The sequence below is a fragment of the Vulpes lagopus genome, chromosome 8, assembly GCF_018345385.1.
Source record: "Vulpes lagopus strain Blue_001 chromosome 8, ASM1834538v1, whole genome shotgun sequence".
In the NCBI taxonomy this organism is placed as follows: domain Eukaryota; kingdom Metazoa; phylum Chordata; class Mammalia; order Carnivora; family Canidae; genus Vulpes; species Vulpes lagopus.
Window position 1 is genome coordinate 97,729,409 of NC_054831.1, and position 21,515 is coordinate 97,750,923.

At 43.3% G+C, this 21,515-nt stretch overlaps 1 long non-coding RNA gene across 4 annotated transcripts in view; it reads left to right on the forward strand.

The window, feature by feature from the left end:
* Nucleotides 1–21,515, forward strand: part of LOC121497159 — a 312,796-nt gene that overhangs the window by 84,381 nt on the left and 206,900 nt on the right. For all 4 annotated transcript variants that reach the window (XR_005989418.1, XR_005989415.1, XR_005989416.1 and 1 more), the window contains exon 3: nt 1,690–1,772. This is a non-coding gene — a long non-coding RNA (uncharacterized LOC121497159). The remainder of the gene's footprint in view (nt 1–1,689; nt 1,773–21,515) is intronic.

A 21,515-nucleotide genomic window follows, 5' to 3' on the forward strand; every position in this document is an offset into this window, starting at 1 on the left:
CAATCAGTGTAGTAAAATGAGATAAATAATAGGACTGTACAAATTATAGGCAGACACAACTGGGGAGGAGGACATCCCAGAGGCGGTGGCAGCTGAGTTGGGCCTTGAAAGGAAAGTAGAAATTTGCCAAGAGGGGAAATGGGTAGGAAGTGGGGGTGGGGTGAGGTGAAGTTCAGAGCATGACCAGGGTGGAGACATGTGGCCAGTTCCCTTTGGGGAGCAGAGAGCTGTGAAAGATGAGACTGGAAATGTCCTCGGAATCAGATCTCGAAAGCTCTCTGTGTTATGCTAAGAAACATTAACTTTCTCATGCAGCCAATAGGAAGAAGCCATTAAATGCACTTTAGGTGACTTCTGGATTATCACTAGTCCGAGGTGGCCAAACACCCACAACTGACCAGATTGTTAGCCTACTGGGTTAAAGAAGAAGAGATGAGGTGGGGGATGCATTAGTTTAGAGGTTTGAGCCTCTGCTCCATGCTGTGAATTTCCTTTCCAGAAAGTTGCTCACATGTTCAGCACTTTTGCATGTGATCCTGTGGATGTCACGGGCCTAAAACTATTTGTGGGAAATAACTTGTTTCCTAAGGAGAATTTCATACTTCTTAAGAGATGTGTGCTGTCGTATTTAAAGATGATATGCCACAATGCCTGCGAATTACTTTCAAATCGTTTGGCAACACATTTTTAAAAGTGTGCCTGTGTGTATGTATGTGTGTGTGTGTGTGTGTGTGTGTGTGTGTGTGTTGGGGAGGGAGAGAGAGAGAAATGAAGAAATCGAGGCAAGATGTAAACAGTTGATGAATCTAGGGGAACAGTATATGGATGTTCATCCCAGTTTCTTTCAACTTTTCTGTACATTTAAAATTTTTAAAAATAAAAGCAAAGCAAAGCAAAACTCTGGCTCAAGGCAGAAGTAGCAGGAATGAATATAAAGTGATGAATTTTATGCATTTATATTCCTTCACCACATACTGTCTGAATACCTACTATACTTGTTCAATATTTAGTTGGAACAATCAATAGGACTTAGTGCCTGACGGGAGGCGGCTGGGGGAGATGATGGAGGAGGTGCAGTAACGGAGCGCGAAGTCGCCAGCGTGAATGACGGCTGGTTCAATTAACAAAGAGACGGGAAGGCAGAAGGGCAGCAGGCTGGAGGAGGGGAGAATGAGTTCAGGTCCGTGGGCAGCATTTTAAACGGAGTGTTGATGAACTTGAATGAGGTAGGGAGCCACTAGAAGCAAGGGGAATTGAAACACTGGTATGTGAGAAATGAGGTGGGCCAAGGACAGGGAACTCTTTGGGAAGAGGTGAGGGTGGGCTGGTGAAGTTTGGCAGTTGTCTGCAGATAGGAAAAATATCAGGAAATGTGGTGGGCTGGGTTTGCATGGCCTGAGAGGGCTGCATTTGGAAGATGGGAGGCAGTTGCAGAGAGAGTTTGGGGCTCAGGGTAGACAGGGAGCTTCCTCCCCATTGCACTGTGGGATGGCTTCTGTGTGAGCCTTGGAGCACGGGGTGACAGTCACAGGCCAGCAAGGCAGGGTCCGAGTCCTCAGGGAGCTCCCATTTTGCCATGAGACCTTCATAATCAATACCAGATGGAAAGCAGTTTCGTTGCTTGATACAGACCTTCAAATTCTTATAAAACTTCTCATTGTCTGTTCATTATCATCCTATTCCATCCAGGCACTGAGGAGGACTTCAGGTCGCCACGGATGCCAAAACTCACGTGGTGTGTTTATGGCAGATAGAAATCCCAGGAGTCCGAGGTAAGCAGCTATTTCCCAAATTCCACTGTGCCTCTCCAACCTCTTTTACCTCCATCACAAACAGTACAGCTCAAGAGGACTGGCCTTCTGGAGGGGCATCCGAACTTGGCCTTGAAAGGAAGGTAGGAATGTTTCAGGGAAAAGGAAGGAAGATGTTCCAAGGTGAATGACAGAGCGGAATGGAAGCTAAGCCATCCCAGTCATCCTCCCCTGGCCTCTTTCAGGAAAATGGGCTTGATTAAAGGAAAACCCAGGGAGTAGAATCCTGGTTTCTTCCAGGCTCTTGTCTTCTTTGACCTGAGTCTCATACCAGGACGATTTATCTCCCTGGTTTAGGGAACTTGCTATTGGTCAGAGGCTACAGGGTGGAGCCCTGGGCTTCCATTCTGGAGATGTTTCAACTCAAGTGCCTGCAAGATTTGGGGCCCCCCCAAATCTCCTCCTTGTCCTCCAGCTAAGTCCAGCAAGAACTATGTAAGCTATGTCCCAAACAACAGCTCGAGCATGTTCCCTCACTCCTCCAAGGGAAGTATGGAAATTGCCTTTTAAAATTCTCAGTAGACAAGTCATCATGTCATTGACACCCTCCTCCTCCTTAACATCTTCTTGGCTAACATTTATGGAGCACTTTCTATGTGCCAGGCATTCTGTGGGTTCTTTTTTTTTTTTTCTTACATGCATTTCATTTCCATAGCAGCCCTATGAGGAAGGTGTTATAATTAACCACATCTACAGATAAGGAAACTAAAGCTTAGAGCGCTTGAGTAATTTGCTCAAGGTCATGCCACCAAGATGTCAGAATCACATGAGATTGACTCCCAAACCCGGGCTCTTAGAAATCCACACGACAGCTACCCTGAATCATTCTAGAGGGCCTCCGTCCACATTCCGAACACGATAATGAAAAACACTGACACAGTGCTACCCTTTTCAGGCTCTCTTCTAAGGATTTTGTATGTCTCCATTCCCGTAACTTCAAACCAACCCTGTGAAGTAAACACTGTAATGATCTATTTTTTAGGGATAAATACATAGAGGCACAGAGAGGTTAAATGACTTGCCTAAGATCTGAATTTTAACTCAGGGCAGTCTGTCTCTTACCTATGTTACTATAGCATCATGCCTAAGAGAAAAGCATGTAGAGTATTCACATAGGACTTGTAAGAGTTGGGGATCTTTTCAGGAACAATACACATACAGCGGGGACTCGGAGCACCTCATGTGGCCAACAACCCTACATCATCCTCAAGAGCCAGAAGATGTTTGGGTGACAGTCATGGAGTATCCCTTTGTGGTCATCCTTGTCCCCAGAGCAAGAGGGAGGAGTCATAAGTGTTTCCTGAACGTAAGGTGGGCTTAATTTTTGAGTGTTAACTATGTGAAACTCAGGAGAGACCTGTTCATACTGTGAAAATCCTGCAGGTTATTAAAGTTTTTTTTTTTAATTAGCATACTTACTCTCAAAGTTAGAAAGGAAAAAGTGCCTTGCTGCTGGCATTTATTAATAGTTTGTCTCAGCCTAAATGAAAGCATTTTGGTAAAAAAAAAATTTTCCTGCCATCTGTAAAAAAAGAGAATCACTAATTTATATATAAAGAAAGGGGGAAAAGGGAGAAAGGTAAGAAGGATAGACAGAAGGAGGGAGGGCATGAAGACAGAAAAACTTTTTTCTTAGATTGAACGACACAGCATGATAAGGAGAATATTAATCTGATCACCTAAAATAGTCTGGCCTTATGGTTGCCCTTCTGCTTGGTGATTCTTTTTGCCTTCATAGGAAATATTTTGATTTAAGATTTTCAATATATTGAATCTTCCTTAGGTCTTAGAGTGGCATGACCCAGGGTGACATTCAAGATTGACAAACCAGTTGTAAACCAAAGCTTACAATGGGGTTGGCTAGGGTCCCCAACCAGTCAGAGCAGGTGCCCCCTGGTACAGAGTGTCCATAGGAATCAAATGGATCTCAGCCCTCAGATGTCACTGACCTAGAATTTTAAACTGAGATCATTGGGAAAACAATAGAGCAATCCATTTCCTCCTCTCAGCTCATTTCCCATAGGATTTAAATAATCTAAAGTCCAATCAGAAAGCAGAAGAGTTCAGCAAAGAGGACTGAGCCCCTTAGCATATCTAGAAGGGGGTCTACACAGCAAGGTTCACAAGCTCCACTCATAGGAGAGTTCATACAAGGGATTTTATGCCAGTGGTTTTCACTTTGAAACCACCTTAGGGTTTGCCTTGTTTTCATCAATCTGTAGATTGGAAGCTGCCCATGGAAGCTGCAGAGGAAAGAATTAGTTCTGGAGACAATGTTCATTAATAACAGCAAGAGAGACAAAGAGGTAAAGAGTTGGGGGAAACCCCAACAACTAGACACAGCAACTCCAAACACATGCGAAGCTGAGGTCAGCTAGTGCAGGGGCAAATAGCCCTGTAGAGCCCAATCAATACCCCCAGAGGGCAGAGCTTCATCACAGTTATGCATGCTGATGACTCTGGACCACCAGGAAAAGATGAAGTTTTCTGAGTAGAGAAGAAAATCATAAAAAGTTGAATATAATGAATGGAAAAACTTTGTATGCAGACATTTAAAATTCTAAAAGGGAAAAAAAAAACCCTAAGTAATCCTTGAAAGAGAGTTTGTTATATGTCTCTCAGGGTATGAAATAAATAATGTTACTGTGTTTCTTTACATGAATGTTTTTACATGTAAGCATGTAAGAGTAGATTGCTCCATGGTATAAAGGAAATAGAATTATCTATGAGATTGTTAACTGCTTAATTTTCCAGTGAATTAATAGCCAGAAGGTAAGAAGAAGGAAGAAATTGTTTTCCAGAATTTCAAGGAGGCTGGAACAATTCACTTGGTCAAATGGAACTGTTCACCTGAAAGGTGGTTGGAGAGGGTGGGGAAGGCCTGGGTTGCACCTTCCAGAGATGGGGCTGCATAGGTGTGTGAGGCCTAGTTGGCAAGCCTGCACTTTCAGGAGGATTAGAAGACAGGAGGGGAGGCCAGCAAAATGACAGGAAGCTGAGAGATACACGATCCCATCTCTTCCCAAATGTGAATCTCTGATCAATTTACCAGATTGTGAAAAAGGGCAAGATTTTTTCATGCAATAGCTAGCCAGGCACTAAATTAACCTGAAACCTTTGGATTTAGATGAATTGGAAGAAATGAAGAGGAAATAAGGTCTTGAACTTGTAGGAATTGTAAGGAAGATGGGTGGGTTCAGAAATTTGGGGGCTTGAACCAATTTACCCAAATCTCTGAGGCTCAGGAAAACCCAGTAGAAATCTGGGTCTCTCTCTCTCTCCTCTCATAGATATGTATGTTTGTATGTATCGGTGTCTGTTTTTGACCAGTAATTATTGAATCCCTACTAAGTGACAGATGTTGTGCTAATAAGTGCTTTTATATTCATGATTTCATTTAATCTTTAAGCCAACTCTTGTGAGGTAAGAATCACTCCAGTGAAGAAATTGATGCTCAGAGAGGTTAATTGGCTTGCCCAGAGTCAAAGTCACACAGCCAAAGAATGGTTATTATAAAACGTGGTCTTCCTGCCCAGTTCCAAGCAAATTTTAATGCACCAGGAAAAGCCATTCTTTATTTCCAAACCTACGTTCTCTCAAATAGTCAGGGAGTCTGTCTTCTGGTTGTCAAGTTACTAAACCTTGACAACAATGAAGGAGAATTTTAATGTTCCAAGATTTCAATAGATCTGGGGTTTGTGTGGGAAATTGAAGATGCAGGTTTAATGCAGGACAAGGAGGACAGCCGTATCTTGTAGATTTAAGGCATTTGCTGTGTATACATGTTTGGAGTCGTTTTCTTCTGTTACCACCACTGCCAGAGATAAAGAATGAATGATACCAAGTTCACAGGACTGATATCCATCAGCAGCAGTATTTATTTCCAGTCTCATAGGAATAAATACAAGGATGTGCTGATAATTATGCCTTGATACGCGGAAGAGGATAGAAAAACTCTTTCTCAATTTGTCTAGCTCACTGTGAATAATAATGCTGTCCGTGTGTTTATGGGAGGCAAAGTATTTAAAGCTCTATTGTTATTTTCACAGAAAAACAACTCCGAGAGAGGCAGGTTTTCCGTATTCAACGGGAATGTAGAGTTTATCTTACAGAACATTGCTGCCTTTCCTTTTCTAACGGGCATAAATTCCTGGTGTTTAAATGCATCGGAGACACTCTACCTTCACTGTGAGATGAGAGAGGCTTCCAGAATGTCAAACAGAGCCCTTGTTTCTTGACTTCTGACCTAGCTCTGTTTTGGGGGTTTTTTGTTTTTCTTCCTTTACATGACTTAGACAGGCTCTTGGAGGCCTAGAGATAAAAGGCCCCATTAAAAGTGCAAAATATGACTATTATTACCTCCTTTAATAAGGCTTCTTGCCAATTTTTCAAATGACTAGATTCTGCTTGCTAATTATTACTCCACAGTTCCTGCATTTTCTTTCCCTGAAGGAGCCCAATTCCAAGGAAGATGAAGATGAGTGCTAAAAAGTGTGTTTACTGCCATCTATGGGATGGAGCAGGGCTGCCACAGCAGTGGATCCCCTTCCCGTGCAGCTCCCGGGAAATTCCAGTTGCAAAGCCACGTGGAAATGTGCTGCAAGCACAGGCATTCATTGCAGGAGTCCACGGGAAAATACCCCCTGGAAAGTCATTTGTATAAAGTTTTCTAGAAATAGAAGTTCATATTGCTGTTTTGGAGAGTCAGAGAACAAACTCTCCCCAGTTCAACGCAATCATATTTTCATGTATAGTGACATAGGGGCACGTGGGATCCCCTCATAACTCAGGGTTCTAACCTGTGAGTACCCTCCAATGTCCTAGCAGAGAATGGTAGAACTGGAAATTCACTTGCTGGATGATTAATATTCTGGAGAAGGCCAAGAAGCAGGACACAATAAAGACTCCTGAATGGCCGAATAAAGTATCTAAGGTATATGTGCTGTGTGGCCTATGAACTTGACTCATGAATTAGGCTTCCTGGGCTACTATAACAGATTTTGCTGGCTAAGTGTCAGAAACTCAAATACAAGATGGAGCAGGGATTTTTGAAAGACGGACATTTGAGGGAAGCAAAAAGTGATGGTGTTTATCCTAGAACCTAGAGAGAAAAGAGGAAACAGGGAAAAAAAAGAAAAACTCAAGAGAGCAAAACAGCTTGGACAATGATGTGGCGATCAATAGTGTGGCGATCAATTATCATATTAATGATTCAGTTATCAAATAACGGTGAGATTTTGTTAGGTCTCTTTAGCCATGAACATGAAAAGAGCAAGGATATGACTGCATGATACACAGAAAGAAAAATATAAATAGTCCTCAAAATATGAAAAGACGCTCAACCTCATTCAGAGAAGAAGCTGCAAAGTAAAAGCAAACAAGTTAAAAACAAAACCACTGACTGGGGGGGATATATTTGCAAAACAGATATCAGGTAAAGGTATACCCACAATATACCAAAAACTCTTAAAATCTGACAATAAAAAAATAAGCAACAATTAGAAGGGAGGCAAAAGATCTGAACAGATATGTCACCAAAGAAGACATACAGATAGCAAATGAGTGTGTGAAAAGATATTTGATATCAAAAGTCATCGGGGAATTACAAATTAAAACAACAACGAGGGATCCCTGGGTGGTGCAGCGGTTTAGCGCCTGCCTTTGGCCCAGGGCACGATCCTGGAGACCCGGGATCGAATCCCACGTCAGGCTCCTGGTGCATGGAGTCTGCTTCTCCCTCTGCCTATGTCTCTGCCTCTCTCTCTCTCTGTGTGTGTGACTATCATAAATAAATAAAAATTAAAAAAAAATAAAACAACAACGAGATACTACTATCCACCTATGAGAATGGCTAAAATCCAAAACAGTGACGACACGACGAAATGCTGTCAAGGATATATGGCAACAGGAGCTGCCCTTCAGTGCTGATGGGAATGCACAGTGGTTGGGCCACTTGGAAAACAGCAGTCACACATACTCTTACCATACAATCCAGGAAACATGCTTCTAGGTATTTATCCACATGAATTAAAAAGCTTAGGTCTCCACAAAACCCACCCCATGAATGTTTACAGCAGCTTTCTTCATAGTGGCCCCACATTGGAAGCCACCAAGATGTCCTTCAGTAGGAATAGATGAAGAAACTACATCTGGACAATGGAATAATATTCAAGGCTAAAATGAAATTAGGAAGCCATAGAAAGACATGGAGGACAGGAAAGAAGCCAACCTGAAATCCTACATAGTCTTTGACTCTAACTAGATGACATCATGGGAAAGGCAAAGCTGTGGAGATGGGGAAGGAGATCAGTGGTTAGCAGGGGTCAGGAGTGGTGAGGCAGGATGAACATGTGGAGAAGAAGGAGTTTTTAGGGACGTGGAACTATTCTGTATGATGCTGTAATGGTGGATGCATGACATTCTGTGTATATCAAACGCAAACACAAAGAGCTAACTACAACTTAGTTAATAATAATGTATCCATATAGCTTCAATCATTCGAACAAATGCGCCACCCTAATGTGAGCTGTTAATAATAGGGAAAACTGTGTGGTGGTGTGGGGGCGGGGCAGAGATGAGGTATACAGGAAATCTGTACTTCTGGTTCAATCTTTCTGTGAACCTGACACTTATATTTAAAAAAAGAGTCTCAAGTTGAAACAAGGGATGGACAGAGATTATTAAGGAAAATGAAAACAATAAGAAAGCAGGTATTGCAATCCTAACATCAAAGTCCAATTTAAGCCAAACCATATTAGAAGAGATGTAGATGGGCACTGGGTAAGAGCCACATTGCCAAGTATAAATATTTTTTTAAATAAATGAGTTAATATTCTTTGCTCATGGATGGACAAAACTTCAAAAGAAGGGTTCGGTTGCAGATGGTGCTGCTGAAAGCGTGGAGCAACAGGTCCGCTCTTAGAGTGATGGACGCCTACTCTGTGAAGGGCAGTGTAATGGCACTTCCCCAAATTACAAATGCACACGTCCTTTCTTGCACCCAGGCATTCTCTTCCAGGAATTTAACCCACAGATAGACTCCCACAGGTACAACATGGAGCAAACACAGAGATTATAATTGTGGCATTTTGGGGGGGGGGTCTTTGATAATGGCACCAGATTGGCTACAACTAGGTGCCTATCAGTAGGGGGCAGCTTCCATAAATAATGCTGCACCCACACAGTGGAACAGGATGCTGCCGTCACGTGGAAGGAGGCATCCCTTTACATATTAATGAAGAGCGATGACCGCGATGTAAGATCTTAAGAAGCAGGGTGCATACTGTGTCAGAGCATGTCACCTTGTGGGAAAACAACTATCTGAGGAGAGAGGGATAGCCCATACCCCGGCAATGGCAGGAATGTAGCATCTGTTAGAGACGGGAAGCCGGAGGTTGGGACCCTGCAAGGAGAAAGAGAGGATTATCCTTTTCTGCGCTTTTGTCTCTCTTCTGGAAAAAAAAAATTATCTAAAATAATTTAAAAATGAATAAGGCAAGAGAGTATATAATACATTTTGGGATGTTCCCATTTACTCTTTTTAAACGTTGATCTTCAAAATGTTGGTTAGTTCTAGTTATCTGGACAATTTAATTATGTGGAACACCTCATTTCCTGACGATTCTGGATGAATAAGGCATTACTCTGGTTTGCTGACTTATGCACAATTACAAAGTTAACATTATCATCATAGCACAAAAGAGATTGGAATTTAGAACAAAGGATGGGGATACTGTTCAACAAGACATTAAGGCAGAAGGAGAATGGATGAAGTGGAGAGAGTCTGTAACCCTCGCACTGACGGAAGGATGAAGGTCTAATGAACAAAACAGACGAGCCTTGTGTGATGTGCCGCTTCCGAGCGTAATAGGCAACGCTTCTGTTCACAAAACTGCAAAGCAGGTTGCTGCCTTTGTAAGAAACGCTTTGTTAGGCACCCGCACTGACAGGGAGAACAGTGTGCAGTGCTCACGAGGTGCTTGGGAGGAATTGTAAGGAAGGCAAAGGCATAACTTCTGCTCCAGGAGAAGCCTGTCGCTGGCTAGAGGACCCAGAAGAAGACTCGGCAATGCTAAGCGTGCCCTCGACATAAGGACCCGAGTGCCAAGCAGCTTCCTTGAAAGAGAGCAGAAGTTGACCATCAGGCTGATAGGAATTGCAGAAATATGCCTCTACATGTTTTAAAAATCTGGATGTGTCATATGGAAATTCAGATTTTTTTAGAGCTTTTTTGGAAAAATTGGAAAATCTAACAATGTGGGGCCTGCTTTTCCTGCATATTAGCACCGACTAGAGTTGAGCAGGGACTGTCTCCCTTTATATGGGACATAAGCATGGTGGTTAACCAGGGTCCCCAGCTCTCCCTCTTCCCCTGCACCTGGCCCTTCTCTCTCAATTACTTGCCAGGATCGGTAGGTATTTCAGTTCGTAAATCCTGAGCGAGACATAAGAAGGGCCAGTTAGGAAATGCGTTATAGAAATAGAAGATTCTTGGACAGATTTTTGAAAGGCAAGATATACTGGCCTGGTGGATCAGGTGTGTGAGACATTTTAGCGGGAAGCTATATAGAAGGCCAGAGTGTTTCCTCTTTACCAAACATTGGACCAACCACAGGGTGCCTATGCTTTGGAGAAATCCAGATAATGCTGGGTAAGTAAGGTGTTAGCTCCCACCCTGTGCCAGGCCTTTTGTAGGAGCACAGCAGTGAACAAGATGAATGGTTTCAGGGAACTTACAACCTGCTAGTGGAGGTGGCCAATTTACAAGAAAATGAGTTCTTACATGGAGATTTATACACCATAACTAGAACTGTGAAAGGAATGGACAGAGAGTATTGTCCTAGGGAATTTTAGTGAAGGCAGGCAGGGAAGGGGATATGGAAGCTGAGACCTGAATAATGAAAAAGGTCAGTTAAGTGAGGAATGTGATCAAGAAGGTGTCCGGTAGAGGGACCGCATGTGCAAAGTCCTGCAGTGAGAGAAGCGGAATATTCCCGAGCCTGGAAGGACAACCGGAACATCTAGAGCATAGTAAGGAAAATGGTAGGAGATGACATTAGAGAAGGAAGCTGAGTCAGACCATGGCCATTGGAGTAAAGCATGAAAGCTATATCCTACCGTGAGAAGCAGCCGTGGAGGGGCTTTAATCATAGGGAAGGTCCTGATTCATTTTTTAGGTTGAAGGAACTCGAGAGATGAATCTAGGAAAAATAAGGCAGGGCTGCATGGAAGGAAGGCAGGGTTTAGAGCAGCACTGGGTCTTGGCCTGCTTACCCTTTCAGCTGCCCACAGCCAGCATCAGGACACTGGTCAGCAGCCCTCCCCGTTTAACAACCATCCACGCCACTCTTTCCTCGGTGTTTCTCTCATCTCCACCCTTGGTGCTCATGTTGTAAAGCTTTCCCCTATAACAGAGTATTGAGGGAGAGTGGGCTTTCCTCGTCTCCTCTTCCCACCCCTGCAGTACCCCCCTCACACGCACACTTGCACACACTCACACTGCTAGTGTGTGCCCACACACGTGATCTCAGCCCCGTGCTTAGGGATGCCGGTGCAAGCAGAAAGAGGCAGGTGGAAGGGTTTTGCCTGGCTAGAGCGGAGCGCGCCAACCTGAGCTCAGCAGGCAGGACGGCAGTTAGGTAAAGCAGGGCTAATTGGTAGTGGGCTTTGAAGCCCAGGACAGGAGGAGTTTTAATCTGGTTTGGGAGGCAGCTGGGAATCTTTATGGGTGTGTGAAGAGGAGAGCGATGTGATCTAAGTGACACTGGAGGGAGATGATTCTAGATGATGTGTGTCCAATAGAAGAGAGGGGACCTCCACAGGCTGGATGAAGGGGAGCTAATGGGGAGGCAGGAGTTCACATGTGCAGAGATTACGGTTTGGACCAAGGATGTGGGACGGAGAAGGCAGACAGAAGAAGAAATAGGATTTCACGTCCAACTTAGGTGCCTCTGTGTGTGTTGGGGGGGGGGGGCGGGGGGGGGAGGCTGGCTACAGAGATGAGCTGAATAATTGGGAACTTGCTTGACAATGACATGGGGACTAGAAGAGGATTTGGTGGCACAGCCAAGAGAAATGTTTAACAGACCACTCACATAGCCCTCCTGTGGGAAATTGTCCCTTCCTCCGTGCACGCACTGTGGGTGGTGAATTTTCTTTCTCTCAGGTGTACATCGCTTTCTAGTCTTGTAGCATGATGCTAAGCTGTAATACGTCTTTGTCTTTCTGCGCCTGCACTAATCTGTAAGCCCTGAAAGACAGAGGCCCTATTTTACTCGCTTTCTAATTCCCAGTGCTTAGTTATTAGTTAGCACAGGGCCTGGCCCTTAGTAAGCGCTCAACATGTTTCGGTGAATGAGCAAATGAATGAATGGAAGCTTTCCAGAGGCATGCCATTGAACCCCAGCCACTGTACAACACCGTAAAACTTACAAATTGTGTGGCAGCTGCAGCATCCCTGGAGCAGTAGTGGAGATCGGGTTACAGCTGGGCGTCCCACAAAGCCCCAGCCTCTAGGGCAGCTGACAGGTGGTCCTGGAAGTTGGGTTTGCCTTGGCGGAGGGGAGGCCGAGGCCGGAGGAGTTAGGACAGTGCTGGGGGAATCTGAGATCAAATTGCAGGGCTGTTTAAACACCTTAGGGTCACAAATGGGCTTTCGCCTTTAAAATCCCATCTGCAAATATGTAGCCTTAAACTGTCTAAATAGCCCCCTCTTAATGTTGTTAAATCCCCGGGTTGGTAGAAGCCATTGGAAAGGCTTTGTGAGCTCTCCGGTTGCTTTAACTGGAATTAGGTTTGTGTTACGATGAAATGTGAAGCCTGGAAAAGCCATAAAAATGAACCTTTCCTACCACATGCTATGCCACCAACCAAGATCAACCAAATTCATTAAATGTTCTAGATAACTGCCTTTTATTCCATGTTTACCATGTGCCGCACATTGGTTTTATACCTGTTATATCATTAGCAGTCGCAACATGTGCATGAGGCAGGTGCTCCTGCTCCCAGCTCATTTATTTGGTGAGAGCTTTCTGCTGATAGTGTTAGAGAAGGAACGATCTGGGGAGACAACTTAGTTCAAGCTCCTAAGTTTGAGAGCCAGAAGGCTGATGCTCACAACGGGGTAGCAATTGGACAACTGCCGTCCAAGGGCTAGCAACCAAGCAAGCTTCCTGTCTTTCCTGCTGGAATATTTCCCCTTCAGAGACATAGCAGAGTCAGGCACTCGGATAGACACAGTGTCTCGGCCGTGATCTTCAGTGCAGGGATGTTTTTGTACTTTGTTGTTCATGCAAGCCCTGGCAGGCAGGTCGGGGAAATGACTTGAATGAGCAAAGTGGGAGTATCTTGGGAGCCTGTTCCTGGTTGGAAACCCTTGGTCAGTTAGGACCAAGATCAGAACCATCTGTCTGCTCTGGAGTCTGCTGGAGAGTTGAGGGAATTGGGTGTTTTATTTGTGTTCATTTCGATGGTTAATTATGTAAATATGTGTCTATTTAGCCACTAAGCATTTAAATCAGATCTGATGGCCATATTGGTTTGCTTCCCATACTGCCCCGGTGAGGAGCACATCATTGCCAGTAACTTTTGCACGAGGAGAATTACAGATTGCTCATGCAGACGTGGCGTCCTCTTTATTTTGAATACTTTGCATTTCTCTTTTTGGATTTAAAACAGGCCCTTGGTACACAGGTCCTGTGTTTCTCATCCCAGAGTATGTAACTGAGTTTACCTTATGGGGTAAATACTCTTGACATGCTCCATGCTCCCAGCTCTCACCTTCCCTGCCTGCAGCCAGCAGCTGCCAAGCCGACCCTCCAAGCCAACCCTGGGAGCTGGGCCTTGGCAGCCTGGAAGCCTGGTAACCAGGGGTTGCATGATGCACAAAGCCTTGTCAGCTACCCTGACCAGGCTCCCACATTATTTCTAGAACTTCGTTCCAGGCACAATCTCCATCCCAACTTAGACTCTTCTGCAACTAAGTAGATGACTACGTCATTTTGCTAATGGTGACCCGGATATGGGTTTCTCATTTTTACTTCCTGGGAACCAAAAGCCTTAGATTCTGTGGAAATCAAACAAGAAGAGAGGGCGAGTCAGAGTAGAATTTTCCCAGCCTCTGCTTTCCTTCCAATTGTGGATTCCCTGGCTGGGGTCTGCCTGGACAGTCTGCAGGAATTTGGCCCTGAGTGAAAGAGGAAACATTGTGCTAGGTGGACCGTGTAGATATTCTCAGGGAAGGTGCTGTAAAGGACCCACAAGGCTCTGGGTAGAGGGGCTTTTTAAAGCTTCAGATCCTTTCAGGCAACTCCAGATCTCTTCTTCCCCAGCCGTCGTTTATATTCTCTCCCTTCCCCATCTGGCAAGTACTTTGTGGCATGGAATGTACTCCGTTAGCCTATAAACAGGTCAGAGTTTCTTTCCATTCTGGACATAAAGTCTCATGGTTTAAAAAAATAAACCCCCCAAAGTACACTGGAATAGACTTTCTGGGGGACATTCCAGCAACACGAATCAAAAACCAAAAAGGGGATTTATCCAAAAGAAACAGTAAGATTCATACTTTGAGCTCTGAGTATAAGATGTTCATCAGAGTGCCATTTAGGTGAAAGCAATGGGGTTCTGGAGTTTCTGCTGAGTGGGGTCAGGCAATGTCTCTCCCACCATAGGCATTTGCATCCACTGGTTTAAGAGGCTGAGCATAGGCTAAGTGAGGAGCTGACGGGCCCCTTGATGATAAAATAATTGAAACTCTTTTTTCTTTTTTTTGAGATTAAAGCATATACAGGCATGTCTGGTAAATGTGGCCCCAGTGGAAATCGGATGGGGGGGGGGTGCTCAGATGAATAAAGGAGGAAGCAAGCTAGGCTTAGCAGCAGGACCTCATCATTAGAAGGAACCAGTGGTTTGGAACGCAGCATGTTAGCTGATATCAGCACTAGAACCGATCCTCCCACTGGTAATGATCATTCTGGCTTGCCTGGGATTGAGGAGTTTCCTGGGGCCTGGGACTTCCAGTGCTAAAATCAGAAAAGTCCCAGCAAACTGGATAGTTGGCCATCCTACCACTACCAGGGAGATGTGGTCGGCACTCAGAGGAAGAAACTATGTGAGAATGATTGAGTGTGTAGCTCAACACAGGACATACTGGGCTTGGAGCAGCCTTGCTGCGGGACCCAAGCTGAGCTTATCAAAGATGTTTTCCTTCTCACTTCATAGGGGTAGTAACAGCAATAAAGATCATCAGTTTTAAAGTACAGTAATGGTATTTTGGTTGTGCCAACATTTGGAATAGCCAATCTTCAGAACATGGTGGTGAGGTGGTGCAACAAGAGACTCAAAGTTCCAGCCTAAAGGGCACTCTGGTGCGACTGTGCCATGTGGGAGGTATCACCTTGGCCTGGCTGGCCGTGGGAGCAAATAATGCCAGGAATGACCCACCGACACACATAAGTATGCCTGAGTGCTCTTGGAAATGTTTAAGGGGGAAGACTCTAAAAAAGATGGGAGTTGGGGCCTTAGAGTTTTTAAATTGGAGTTTATGTTACTGGGACTATGTGCTCACTGGCTAGCTCAGCCTGAGACATTCAGGTCGCGTTTATGAATAAAAAATTAAAATACACTGTCTGATATCAGGAAATTGATAAGTAAATGATACTATTCATAGTCATTTGGAATAAAAATAAAAAAGACATGTCTATAGAGCAGAAAGAGAGACATGCAAGAGAGTTATGATATTATTGAGTGGAATAAAATCAGTATGTAAAATATGGTCCTACTTTAATATAGAATGTCTACATTTTTAATTTAGATGCATATGTATGGATAACCAAAAGAGTCTGGAAGGTGAACAATTAAATGGACTTTGAATGGTGGGATTTGGGGTCACTTTCATTCTTATTTCTTTTTTTTTTAATTTTTATTTATTTATGATAATCACAGAGGGGGGGTGGGGGGCAGAGACACAGGCAGAGGGAGAAGCAGGCTTCATGCACTGGGAGCCCGACGTGGGATTCGATCCCGGGTCTCCAGGATCACGCCCTGGGCCAAAGGAAGGCGCTAAACCGCTGCACCACCCAGGGATCCCTGATTCTTATTTCTATTGGTATCTCTCAATTCTATAATTTTTCTAAAAGAGCATGTATAACATGTGCTACACACACATACACACACTGAAACTATCTGCACATTCTACAGAGCTGTAGCTTCCCAAACCTTTTCATAAAAAAGCCATCCTATCTACAATTTAAGATGTATTTATATTGAACACCAACACCTTAGCTATTCTATTCATAAAGCACAAATCACCCTTAGGCCTGAGCTAGGAACTATGTGCATTTTGAGGCTCGGGGGTAAAAAACATCCACCTAAGTGCTCTTGACCCTCTAGGTTCAGGAATTGGGGGACAGGGGAATTAGAACTATTTCATTTTGCTGGCAAAGGGGTCCTCAGTGCCCACACTTGCATGAGTAACAGGCCTGGTGAGCTGCCTGGACTGGGGTGGCACCTGAGGAGGCGTCTCAAGACGGGAGTATGGCGAGAGCACGGGCTGTGGCAGGGGTCTCTGGGGGCTTTTCGTGGACGGGAGCCCTCAAGTGTGTCAGCCCAGAGCCTGGCGAGAAACAGAGGTGAGGGGGCCTGGCCTCCCAGTACGGGCTTGCGCACTCGTCAGTGTCAACCGCCACCAGAGCCACAGGCACTGTGCTGTGTTCTGTAGCTCAGCATTTTGTGAGACACTTTACGTAGTATGAATGCAGTGGCATTTGTTAGGCTGGATTGCCATCCCCCTCTGCTCCCAGCCCAGAGAAGTAACCACAGGCGGTAGCAAAGGAGCCATTCCGGGAAGGGTGCTGGGCTGGCACTGTGTATTAGAATGCCACGGCCTGCTAGCTGATGGCCCAGGCAGTGGAAACGAGAGGACACAAAAGCTCCTCTGCTTGCCATCTGCAACACGCCTTTACTGTTGATGAGCAGAATTCAGAGGACTTAAGAATTGCATACTTAACAGAAGCTCATCCAAACCTCTTTGGTCTGGATAATGGGCTGGAAATCAAGCTCTTGCTGAGAGTTTCTGGTGCAATCAAGTCAGAAAATAACTTGAATCTCAATTTTTTAAATACATACAGTTTTACAATATGATTGAAGCAGTCCTTTGGCCTTGAGTTTTTACCAGCTAACCCACATTTCTCCATTCCTCACCTACCATCCAAAAATGCACACAGGTCTGTTTTAGAAGATTTCATTGTTCCCAAGCTGTCAAGAGAGGAGCACTTGCCTAAAGTACTTGGTCCGTGAGAGGGTTTTACGAGAGGTAGCCTGACTTCACCCCAAGGAAATACTAGAGCATTTTTAAGTTGTCCCGATTGAATTCTTTAAAGTATGATAATGTTTTAGAAGCTACACATTGGGACATAATAACTCCTGAAAGCAAATCATATGAGTAATAGCACCTCTTGTAACTTTAGGTGACTTTTCTGTCCATCGAAAGTACTAAATTATGTGAAAAGGCATCTTTTCCACTATGTGTAAAGGTAGGGGACAGGGATATAGAACAGAAAAGAAGGGTATACTAGTAATTTAAATAGTTTAAGTAATGGAGATTTCTGGAAATATCAGTAAATGGAATTATGTTCTACAGGGGGTTGGTCTTACTCGGTACAACACTGTCTTTGGAGGTTTCTTGGATTACCTAGTGAAGCTCTGCAACTCCAGTTGGAGTCAGAAGCTCAGAACTCACAGACTTTTTTTTTTTTTTTAAGATTTCATTTATTTATTCATGAGAGACACAAAGAGAGGCAGAGACATAGGCAGAGGGAGAAGCAGGCTCCCTGCAGGGAGCCCGTTGCGGGACTCAATCCCAGGACACTGGGATCATGACTGAGCACCCAGGTGCCCCAGAAGTCATAGACTTTTTAAATCTCAGCATTTCCCATCTTTCCTGTTTGGATGTCTGAAGCAACTTTAATGGGAACTTCAGTTCCTCATGCATCCTAAAATGATAAAATTGCCTCTTGCTGCTAAGCTCTCTGAATGCCCATTAACTGCATGCACATTTACTCAGGCCAATACCATTCCACCTCCTATTGCCTTCTCTCTATTATTTTTCTATTTTTAAAATTAGTATTTCCCTATAGGAAATACAGTGAGGTCTTCTCTTGCCCTGAGGTCAAATTCTTTAAGGCTGTTAGAACTGGCAGAGAGATCCTAGCCCTGAGCTAGTCCGACCTCTCCTTTCCACAGGTGAGGAAACTGGGGTCAGAGTAGTTCAAAGACTTGTCTACAGTCACAGAATGATTTTCTGCAAAATGAATAACAGTATGGATTGTGTAGCATGACAGGCCTCGAAGGTTACAAAGACTGCATATGCACCCCCGATCCATCCTTTGCCCTGTGGCCTGAGGCATAACCACGTAACCACAGACTCCACGTCATCCATCAGTGGGGACAATAAAATATATATTAAGGGTTGTTATGTGGACTAAATGGGAGCTAAAAGAATGCCTGCCCCAGGATAGACTTTCCATAACTGTCAATTTCTTTGCTTAAAAAAGACAAGACACCAGAAGAAGTCAAATATTTACGGGACTAGGATGGCCAGATTTCTCAAATGTATTTTAGGCCACAAGGTAGAACTTCTGTTCTTGACTGATTTCTGTAATTCCTATAATTTGTATCATTTCCTAAAACCCCATGTCTCCATAGGAACTCCCCAAGACCAAAATATTTCCACCAATCGCAGAACCCCGCATCCCTGTGCTTTCCTTTTGGAGCCTGCAAGGTGCTTTTCCCCTCGTATGGTGATGGGGAGGGAACTTTCTTGACATTGGCCTGTATTACTCAGGATGTAGTTCAAGATCCAGGGGATGGACCTCCTGGTAAGATTCACTTAGTAATCATAGAAAATCAGGCTGAGCACTTGGTGTAGAATCAGGAAAATTAGGAGATGAATGGACCATTGTGAATATGAAACATAGCCTGCTTTTCAAAGTGCGAAGGAAGAAAAGAAAGATACAGGCAATTATCGCCCTGTAAACATCAGTTCCAGCTGTAATAATTGTGTGCGTGCGTGCATGTGTGTGTGTGTGTGTGGTTAAGTAGCAGGAAGGTGATGATATCAGGAACAATAAGTGGCTTAGGCTTCAAAGAAACAAATCATGCCAGCACAATAGCTTTTTTTTTTTTGACAGAGTTATGAATAGATGAAGGGGAAATGCAAGAGATGTAATATATCTTATGTTGGTAAAGATTTGATATGTCTCAGGAAATTTTATTTGCAAAATTAGCTACAAGATCACAAGGAAAGGTTACTGATAAATTGCAGAGTATCTGGTTGTAGGAAGGTACAGAGATGGCTGTCGGGGATGGCCTTATTTAACGCTTTCATCATTAATTTGGAAGAGGGAGTGAATCTTTCTGTGTGTTCATCAAAATTGCAGGTTACACTAAATCAGGACATGGTGTGAACACTGATCTGCCAGAGACGACACAAAGGGGTCCCCAAAGAAGGAAAATTGGACTGAAGCAAGAGCCAACTGAGAAAAGCCATGTGTTTAGGTCTGTTGTGATATACTTGTAGCACGTAGAATGAGAACCTCATAGCAAAGTGGAATTGCACAGATGTGGAGGAGAAGATGGACAATAGAAAGAATCTGTTCAACACACACTCGTGGTGACCCGCATTTGCTGGGGGGCCACTGAGTGTCAGTTCTGCATGTGGATTTTGCACTCTGTGAGCAGATACTTGATGGAGGCTTGGGATATTAATAATCCAGGGATAGGAGAGGAACTTAAAATCTTGCATAATCTAACCACTACTCACCAAGTATAGTCTGACCTAGATTTGACTCCCTTGTCTTCTAGGATTTATAGATTTATCATTTATAATTCTATAGATTTACATATTATCTGTGGGTCAGTGGTCCACTTTGAGTTAAGTTTTGTAATAGATATGAAATATGGGTCAAGGTAGAATTGTTTTTGCACAGGGACATCCAGCATTGTTTCTCGAAAAGACTATCATTTCCTCTTGATAGTATCATTTCTTCTTGTACCTTTGTACAAAATCAGTTCTTACCTATATGTGAGTCTGCTTCTGGAATCTTTCTTCTGTTGCACTCATCTATGTGTCTATCCTTTTGCCAATGACTCACTGTCTTAATTACCATAGCTTTCTAGTAATTCTTGAAATTCTAGTAATTCTTGAAATTGCCAGTCCTGCAACCTTGTTCTTCTTTATCCAAATTGTTTTGGTTATTCTTGGTGCTTTCTTCTTTCACATAAATATCATAAACAACTTAACAATATCAATAAAGCATCCTCCTGGTATTTTCACTGGGATTTCTTTGATTCCCTTAACCAACATGGGGAGAATTGACATATTAGCTATACTGAGTCAATCCATGAACACAGTATATCTCTCCATTTATTTAGATTTCTTTGATTTTTCTCATCAGTAGTTTTTTAAAGATATGGATCCTGAGGATCCCTGGGTGGCTCAGCAGTTGGGCGCCTGCCTTCAGCCCAGGGCATGATCCTGGAGTCCCAGGATCAAGTCCCACATCAGACTCCATGTATGAAGCGTGCTTCTTCCTCTGCCTGTGTCTCTGCCTCTCTCTCTCTCTCTTTCCGTGTCTCTCATGAATAAATAATTAAAATATTTAAAAACAGAAAAAAATATGGATCCTGCACTTGGAACCAGTTGTAAATGATGTTGTTTTTAAATTTCATATTCTAATTCATATTATTTATGTATAAAAATGCAATTGTTTTTGCATATTAACCATGGATCTTGTGGCCTTGCTGAAATGACCTCTTGGTTCTAGGACCTCTTTGTAGATTCTTTGGAATTTCATAATAGGCAATTTTATCATCTGTGACAGAATTTTATCTCTTCTTTTTCAATCCGTATGCCTTTATTTATTATTACCTTATGGCCCTGACTGGGACTTCTAGAAAAATGTTAAATGAGAGTGGTAAGAGAAGAAATTCCTGCATGTTCCCCACCATAGGAGGAAAGCAATCAGTCTCCATATATGATGTTATCTGTGGGCTCCCAGTAAATGCCTTTTATCTTAAGAGAGTTCCCCTCTATTCCTGGGAGGTCTTAATCATGGATGGATGGATGTTGGATCTGGCCAAGAAAATTCTGCATTCATTTTGAGAATCAAATTATTATTTTTTTTTATATACTCTGTCATCTCTTGGAGAAGCTAAAAGTGAAAATGGGAATTTATCCTGTACCACAGTTCTTAATTTTATATAAATCTAAGTTTTTGTCAGATAGCATATTCCTTTGCCTGAAGACCTTTTAAAAACATTTCCTGCAGGGCACATATGATGAGAATAAATATAATGTTTTTATTTCTCTGGTAAATTCTTTATTCTTCCTTCATTTTTAGAAGATATCTTTTTCCAGGGGTAAAATTCTGAATTTGACAGTTTCTTTTTTTCCTTTTGGTGCTATTGTCCTTTCACTGTCTTTTGGATTGTATAACTTCTGACAAGAAGTCTATTGTAATTCTTATCTTTGTCTATCTCTATGATATTTTTTTTCTCTAGTTGCCTTTAAGATTTCTTCCCCTGCCTCCCTTGGTTTTGAGCACCTTGAATATGATGCTGGTAGAGAGCGTGTGTAGGTGTTTAGGATTTCTTTTGCTTAGTCTTCTTGGATTTTCTTAAATTTGTGATTTGATACTTGTCATTAAT